The sequence below is a fragment of the Myotis davidii genome, unplaced genomic scaffold (genome assembly GCF_000327345.1).
Source record: "Myotis davidii unplaced genomic scaffold, ASM32734v1 scaffold232, whole genome shotgun sequence".
NCBI classification, from domain to species: Eukaryota; Metazoa; Chordata; class Mammalia; order Chiroptera; family Vespertilionidae; genus Myotis; species Myotis davidii.
In genome coordinates this window covers 11,480-21,126 of record NW_006284617.1, presented here as the reverse complement: position 1 = coordinate 21,126, position 9,647 = coordinate 11,480, and positions in this window count along the sequence as shown.

Genomic DNA, 9,647 nt, shown 5'->3' with positions numbered 1-9,647 from the left:
TTTGATCTCACTGACATATCTAGATGTTGAGTTATTCAGTAGCTGCTCCCTGGGTAGCAGTGGCTCCTTGGGCAGTTGCGGTAGCAGCTGCTCCTCAGTTGGCAGCAGCTCCTCTGGTGGGTGCTGTTGACAGCTGTGGTGGCTCTTCTGGCTGATTGGGGGCGGCTTCATGTACAGCTGCTATTCCTCAGACAGAGAGTGTGGTGATCAGGAGGCTGCTGTTGCTTGGATCTTCAGGAGAGACCTGACCTTTCTCTGAGAAGCAGGACTCCACGTAATCGCACTGTCCCAGATCCGGTGTCTCTGGGTTAGCAGCCAATCTCTGTCCTTCCTCTTGTTTCTTGTGGCCAAATTTTAGTCCCAAATTTGTAGGCCTGGGAAGGTGGTCTTCAGATACAGCAGGATTAAGACTTCTTCTTCGAAGGCTTTGGTGCAAGGAAGGAGATGTGGACTTGAGGTGCCTAAGGAGAGGCTGTTGAGGGCAGTATTGTGGGAAGATGTGGAACAGCAGCAGCCAGGATCATAGGATCCCAAACCAAAATGGCTATTTTTCCTGAGAGGAGCTAGCTCCCAGTAGCCACCGATAACTTTTCCTTTCACCACCATTAGAAATGTTATATTTTAAATGCCTTATCATTTTCTGATTCTTTTATTTACTTGATAACTACATTTTGTGAACTTTCTTATATTTTTATTGGATATTTATTTCATTTGTAACATATAACATTCTGCCTTATATTACAGTTATTTATGAACTTGTCTTATTATTCTCTGGAATTACAAAATCTTTGAATACATGGTTCAATCATTCTCATGTGTTCTGAACCATACAGCACAGAATCTCACACATAGATGGTAATATAATATGTTGATTGTATATAAATTTATATCAATGATAGCAAAAATGTCACTCTCATGAAAACTTCCTGATTATCCCAGTCCATTTTTTTCATTGCAGTCAGAAATTCTATAGTACCCAGACTTTGCATCAGATTTTTCAGCATTTAATGATGCCATGTGTTATCTCTGGTAGTTTAAAAATTCCTTCAGGGCTAGGGCAGTTTTCATTATCTCTTTTGTATTCTTTAGAGACTGCAAAATGCATAAGTGGATTCATGAATACTTGTAAAATTAGATTGAATATGGTAGTAATCTTTCATATTTCTTCCAAATGTCATACACTTGGCATGCAAATGAAGCATCAATAAATTAGTGGACAATTGTGAAAATATGAAAGTTGCACATAAAATTTAGCTTCTTGAGAGAACTATTTCTCTGTAATTATTCATATAGCCTGCTAACCACACTCCAGCTTCATTTACACTAAAATTACTCTTACAAAGTTACAGTTGGTGTACAACTATTATTATGAATGACCATCCATTTTTTTATAATTTAAGTCCTTATTTTGTACTTTATAAGATATAGCCATCATACCTACTATCATGCCTTTGGCCTTTGCCTTCTTTTTTCCTCGCATTCCAGTAAATGAATTATCCTCATAATAATAAGTACATTGTTCAACCAAGAGTTACATGTAAACATGTCTTCCTTAAAGTAATTGTAATTACCAATGTGAGAAATACATCCTCATGAAATGTAGAGGCTGGTAACAAAAAAGTATATAATCCCTTCTTTAAGCATTCATCTCATATTTATAGATCCTCATAGGTTTAAATGATATATGAGTTCACAGAGTTGATCAGGGCAATACTATTCCTCCCTCTTGAAGTTTATAGTAATTGAAAACATAATTAATAGAACTCTGTATTATTTTGTAACAGAAAATTAGTATTTTTCACAAAGCTTCTTCATAGAATTTAATTATATTGTCTTAATAAAAGCAGTAAATTTGTAAAAGCTAATTACAGTGCTTTAATATCATTATGATTATTAAATAATCACACGCAATAATCATAATTTTTAAATTACTAACTCCTCTTTAATTTATTCTGAGCATAAACATCTGGACTAGACCATCAAAAATTGCTGAACAATATAATGACAGAAAAATCACCTACCACACTAACACAAACACATAGTAAAAAGTCTTCAAGAATTTTTTTTCAAACATTTTAAGGAAAAGCTCTACAGGGAAATTTTCCCAAAGCAGTTAAAAATACCACTGTTGAATCTTTAAGTTTAAAGGAGAAGGGAAGGAATGTAAAATGAATAGCATTGTTTTCTAGTGATGACCACAATGTTCAAATATAAACACTTCACGAAAAATGTTATTCATTTTCATCATGATTTTAATGTGATTTCAGACATATGCTATATTCTTGCTTATATTACTGACTAGAGGCCAGATGCATGGATTTGTGTACTGGTGGGGTCCCTCAGCCTGGCCTGCACCTCTTTCAATCCAGGATCCCTCAGGGGATGTCGGACCATCAGACTGATGGTTTCGACCTGATCCCTGACAGTCCGAATTTCCCACGGGATGTAGTAGTGCACAAAGTGGCAAGAGGCTGTGGAGGAGCCAGAGCACGAGCCCAAGCCAAGCACCACACAGCTCCGGCTCATCCTGGACCCTCTGGACCTGCCACCACTGCCACTCAGTAGCACAGCTGTGGAAGTGTGAGAGGCTCATTCCACTGCAGCTGTGCTCACCAGCCATGAGCCCGGTGTCTGGCACCTGTTGGTCAGCTGAGTGGCACTCCCACTGTGGGAGCGCACTGACCACCAGGGGGCTTTTTACTACAGTGATCTTCATATATATATATAGTGATCTTCAGGCCTGCCTTCACACCCAATGCCTATAAACTGCTATTATAATGCCTTTTTAAAACAATAATTTCTATTTAAATGCCAAGTCCAGTGGGGCTAGGCATTACTAGATTTTTATTTTTAGGTGCATTTTTAGAATACACTTCACTTTAGCATTTCCTCTATTTATTGATTTTATAATGAAAATAAAATGCCTTAAATATTTTGTAATTAATATTACTTTTGTATTTATTGCAAAATATCAGACTGAAACATTAACATAAACCTGAAAAATTTACAGTTATTGGGACTTTTTGAAGATTAGTACTCAACTAGAGGCCTGGTGCACAAAAATTTGTGCACTCGGGGGGGCAGTCCCTCAGCCTGGCCTGTGCCCTCTCGCAGTCTGGGACCCCTCGGGGGATGACCACCTGCTGGCTTAGGCCTGCTCCCTGGGGGGATTGGGCCTAAGCTGGCAGTCAGACATCCCTCTGGCAGCCCAGGAGCCCTCAGGGGATATCCACTTGCCAGCGGGGAGCAGGCCCAAGCTGCAGTTAGACATCTTTAGTGCTGCTGAGGAGGTGGGAGAGGCTCGCACCACCACCGCTGTACTGGCAGTGGTCAGCCTGGCTTGTGGCTGAGCAGAGCTCCCCCTGTGGGAGCACAGTGACCACCAGAGGACAGCTCCTGCATTGCGCATCTGTCCCCTGGTGGTCAGTGTGTGTCATAGTGACCAGTCATTCCCAGTCTTTCTGCTGTTAGGGTCAGTTTGCATATTACCCTTTTATTATATAGGAGTGCCTGGCCAGGCTGGGTGAGGGGCTGATGGCTGTTTGCAGGCTGGCCACATCCCCCAGCCACTCAAGCCCCAGTGGAGGCTGGCTGAAAGCAGATATCTCGGATTTATTTGTCTTCTATAATTGAAACTTTGTTGCCATGAGCAGAAGCCACAGTGGGCTCAGGGCAGTTGGGAAGCTTGGCTTCCTCCATCACCCGGGAAACCAAGCTTCTTGCTTGCTCCAGCTCCGTGGTTGCCGGCTGCCATCTTGGTTGGGTTAATTTGCATATAGTCACTCTGATTGGCTAGTGGCAGTGGCTTAGGATGTAGCAAAAGTATGGTCAATTAGCATCTTTGTTTTTTTTTAGTGTAGATATGTCTTCTTGTTCTAAGCAAAACCTCTGTTTCATCATAATTTCTGAAATGTATCTCTTCAGTGAATATACACTTTCATGTTACTTCAAAATACTATTCTCTTTATAGCTGTGAGAATCCACAATATTGTACTATGTTGGGGTTTTTTTTTGTTTTTTTATGAAGCTGAGATTTTCACTGTGTCAATTTCAACTTGTTAATTTTTAATGAGCTGCTTGGGTAGACCAAAGTACTAATACAATTTCCAATAAAATTTAAAGGTCTGCCCTGCTCTGGTATTTTTACATTTAAAATATTTTACTCTGCTTCTTCCCCTTCTGTTTAGGGTTCTAGATGGCATTGCCCCATTACAGGTTGTTTCCCTTTTTTTGTTAGCTACATACTGAATGTCTCCATTTTTTTCTGAATTTGCATTCCATGTCCAGTTTCATCGTTAGCCCATGTCAGTTTCCTTTCTCCTCAATAATGGAAAAATAGTCAAAGAAAATACATGAAGAACTTAGGAAGGGAAGAAGATTGCCAAAGCAGAGGAAGATTCATAGAATGCTAAAAGTAAAATACCCTCAGAATTTTCAATTATGGTAAGATGGGCTTAACTTGTTCCATTGCATTTCTCTCACTGTATACCGCTATAACACCTGGATATAATGTGGAGGGAAATCATTTGAACTTTCCAAAAGTAAATACTAGCAGGAAGGTTAGAGAAGAATACTGGAATTGGAAATATCACTAAATTGGTGGTGTATTTACCATTTTTAATTCACCAGAATCTCCCAGTCAGAAGTCAGTGAATCTAAGAGGTTTCAGAGTACAGAAAAGATTCCTCCAGAAGAAGCCCTATGGTTCTGGCTAGAGAAAAGGGAAAGGGGACTCCTAAAGTTCAGAAAAAGTCTAAAAGTCCCTCTTTCTTTTACTCTGTTCTTTCTCTCTCCAGTACCCAAGTAATTCTATGGTGATTGTGGCAGCAGTAGTCAAAACTCTGATGGATGGAAAACCTTCATCTCTGTTCAATGGGTTTGTGCTTCCAAGAGTATGGAGATAAAAATCGTTTCTTTTTTTTTCTTTCATCTGTCTTCCTTTCTACATCTTGGACCCTCTCATACAAGTAACATTTCAGAAAAGTGTACAACAGAGCCATGAAATCAAAGTGTAACTCTCTGGACAAAGGGCTGAGAATAGGAGATATCACTAAGAGGGTGAAGTTTGGGAAAGTGACCCCATGCTGTTGTTTGTGATATCCTGGGCTCATTCTTAAATGACTCATCCAGTAGATCTGATCCTATTCAGCACAGCAAAATCTTTGAAAAGCAAACTAATTGATAGATCAAGGTTCATATTCCATATTGATGGCACATAGAAGCCAAATCACAACGGCCCTACAAATTGTTTGAATACTAAACTGTCATTGGAACTGCAGTCCATAGGAGGTGGGATGTAATTTGTGCTTTGATATTAGCCAGGTTATTGCCTTCTTGAAAGGATCAACATTATTTATTGTTAGGATTTAAACAAGACTAAATGTTTAATATATTCAAAATATCTTGGATGCATAAGTGAGACAAATATCAATGCACGTGGAACAGATGCAACTGTCAGGTGAACACAGATGTCGGAAACAATATGGCAAAGATTTTAAATAGCTATTATAAAAATGATATAAGAAGCAATCACAAACTTTCTTAAAACTAATGAGTGAAAAGGATAGCTCAGGAAAAATTTAGATATACAAAGAAGAATCAAATAAAAGTTTAGAATTGAAAAATGCAATTATCCCTGAAAAAGGAAGAAAAAAAATCCAAACACAAAAATAAACAAAAAAATCACTTGATAGAAAATATAGCAGAATTAAAATGACAAAGAACTCAATGAATGCAAATAAATCAGAAATTATATCAATTTTAAAGTCTAACCCATCCATTGTGAAGACAAATATTGTCAGACTGGATAAAATCCTAACTGCTTGATGCTTTAAAAAGGCAAACTTTAAGTATAAAGAAGATAAAATTTTAAATAAAAATAATAAAGGTATGTGGTGAAAACAGAAAAGTAAAGATATTCATACAGCTCTACAAATTTCAGATGAAATTTTCTGAAAATCAAGAATAATTATTATAGAGATATCTCATAATGACAAAATAGTTAATCAACTAAGAATATATAACTATCCTTAATTCATATGATCTCAGTGATACATTCTAAGAATATATAAAGTAAGAAATATGACAAAAGTAAAAAGAGAAACATAAAAGTTCACAATAAGAGTGCTTTGTTTTGTTTTAACAAATGTTTCTCAGTACCTGCAAGGCAAAATCGTAGTAAGTGTACAAAAAATCAGGTCAATTAGAGAACATTATTCAAGATATGTGCATAAAATCCTGCACAGAACACTTGTAGAAAAAATTCCAAGTGCTCATTAGTAGATGAATGGATTAAAAAAAAAGTTGTAGTACATCCACACACTGGAATAGTATTCAGCCATAAAAAAGGAAATCTTATGTTTTGCAACAGCAAGGATGGACCTGGAGATTATTGCACTGAGTGAAATAAGCTAGTCAGAAAAAGACAAATACCATATGATCTCACTTATATGTGGAATCTAGTGAACAAAATAAACAGAAGAACAAAAGAGAAACAGAGGTATGGCAATATGAAACAAACTGGCAGCTCTCAGAGGGGAGGAGGAAGAGACAACTGGATGAAAGAATGTGAAGGGATTATCCAAAGAACATATTTGCATAGACACAGACACAGTGTGGTGATGGCCAGATGGAAGAGGGTCTGGGGCTTGGTGGAGATGGGAAAGTGTGGGGGAAATGGGGATATTTATAATAGTGTCAATAATAAAAATAAAGTTTAAAAATAAATATGTAAAAATTACAAATAAAGTGCATATTTTTAAAATGATAGCAATTATAGATTTTCTAAAATTAATTATATGTTCAGCTGTAAGGCAGATTCCAATAGATTTCACAGGACTGCAATCACACTGAGTATATTATCTTGCTCTGTGGAATAAAGAAATAATTAAAACACCAAAATAATGACAAGAAAAGCTCCAACAATTTAAAAATTGAGGACTACACCTCTACAAAACCCAAGATTTATAGAGGAGGATAAAATTTAAAGTAGAATATAGTATGAACCAAATTACACTGAAAATGTCTTAGTAAAACTTACAGGATGCAGCTATAGCAGCATATAGAAGAAAATAATAGCTTTAAAATGTATGCACTAGAAAAGAATAAAATGTTAAAATTTATAATATGGTAAGGTACTTGAGAGCAGAGAAAGGACAGAAACTAAGTTAGATATAAGCAACCATTAGTGAAATAGAAAATAATATAGAATTTAGAAAATAACACAGCTAAAAGTTTTTTGGGGGAATTTCTAATAAAGTTATAACTATTTGGCACAACTAAGCAAGAAACAATGAAAGAAGGCACAGATTTTCAAACCAGAAATAAAAAATGGGGGTGGGGCAACATTACATGTCATACAGATATTACCAACACAAAAATATATAGATAAATGTATACCGTTTATTTAAAATTTTGATAGAGTGGAACAAGAAAAATAAAAAATATCAATTGCGCAATATCTATAACTTTCTCACATAGAAGTTCTAGGATCAGCTGGTTTTATTTGAGATTTCTAGCAACTAAAGGCCCATGATCAGATGAGTGGATAAAAACAAACAAACAAAAACACTATGGTACATTTACACAATGGAATAAGACATGGCAATAAAAAAGAAAGAACTCTTACCATTTGCAACAGCGTGGATGGACCTGGAGAGAATTATACTGAGTGAAATAAGCCTGTCAGAGAAAGATAAGTATCCCATGATCTCACTCATATGTGGAATCTAATGAACCAAATAAACTGATTATTAAAAATAGACCCAGAGTCATAGAAGCATGAACATACTTTAGAGGGAAGACAGGAGAGGGTGGGTGGGAAGAGAATCAATGAACTTGTATGCATATATGTATAACCCGTGGACAGAGACAATGGGGTATTGAGGGTTGTGGGGAGGGAGGAGGATGGAAACTCGCTGGAAGAGGTTGATGGGGGAAAGGGAGAACCTGTAATACTTTGAACAACAAAAAATTAAAAGAAAAATATTGAATCTGAAAATAATTAATTGGAATGTCTCCCAAGCTTCTTTATGATGCTAGCAAAACATTGATTTCCAAATATATTATAACTAGAGGCCCGATGCACAAAAATTTGTGCACTCAGGGGTAAGGGGGGGGGTCCCTCAGCCCGGCCTGTGCCCTCTCACAGTCTGGGACCCCTTGGGAGATAACGACCTGCTGGCTTAGGCCTGCTCCCAGGTGGCAGAAGGCAGGCCCAATCCCTAGGTGCAGCCCCTGGTCTGGCTCAGAGCAGGGCCTATTGGGGAGTTGGGGCACTGCCCCTGTCATGCACAGAGCAGGGCAGATCGGGAGGTTGCGATGCCACCCTTAGTCACGCTCAGGGTAGGGCTGATTGGGGGGTTGGGGCACCGCCCCCTGTCACACTCAAGGCAGGGTCGATGGGGAGGTTGCGGCGCCACACCCTGTCATGCACAGAGCAGGGCCCATCAGGGGGTTGGGGAGCTCCCCCCTGTCACTCACAGCTTAAATTATTGGATTTAGACATTTCTTCCTTTCTACAATATGCATTCAATGCTACAAATTTTCCTGTAAGGACTCTGTTTACTGAATCAGATAACTTTTGATGAGTAGTATTTTCAGTTTCATTCATTCAAAATATTTTAAAATTTCTCTTAGGACTTATTTGGCCCACATGTTACTTAGAATAGTGTTGTTTATTCTCCATTATTTTGGACTTTTTCCCATCTATATTTTGGTTATTTTTTAATTATATTCTATTGTAGTCTGAGAGCATTCTTTGTATGATTTCTGGTTTTTTAAATTTTGATAAGGTGTGTTTTATAATTCAGAAGGTGGTCTATTTTGTTGACTATTACTGTGAGCTGGAGATGAATGTGTATTCTACTGTTTTTTTGGATGAAGTGTTTTATAGATGTCAGTTAGATCCAGTTGATTGATGGTGCTGTTCTGTTCAACTGTAACCTCACTGACTTTCTGTCTGCTGATTCTGTCAATTACTAATAGAGGGGGTGTTGAAGCCTATAACTGGATACATGTATTTTTCTTTGCAGTTCTATCAGTTTTGCTTCATGCATTTAAAGCATATGTTTCTATTGGTTTTATTTTTTTCACCAATATTTTTTTTATTCTCTATTTATTACAGTATTACATATGTCTCCCTTTTCCCCCATTGACCTCTCCCTGGCTGTTCCCAACCTCCACCACATGCCCTCACTCCCCTAGTGTCTGTGTCCATTGGTTATGCTAATATGCATGCACACAAGTCCATTGGTTGATATCTAACTCCTCCCTCCCCTGCCCTTGTCTCTGTATCTATATGTGTTCATCAGTTTTTGTTGTTCATTATATTGCACAAATAAGGGAGATCATGTGATATTTATCTTTCTCTGACTGGCTTATTTTGCTTGGCATAGCATTCTCCAGTTCCATCCATGCTGTTGTAAATGATAAGAATTCCTTTTTTTTTAACAGCAACATTGTATTCCATTGTGTAGATGTACCACAGTTTTCTAATCCACTAGTCTGCTGATGGGCACTTAAGCTGTTTCTCAATCTTAGCTATTGTAAATTGTGCTGCTATGAACATAGGGGTGCATATATGCTTTTTGATTGGTATTTCTGTTTTCTTGGGATATATTCCTAGAAGTGGGACTACTGGGTCCATT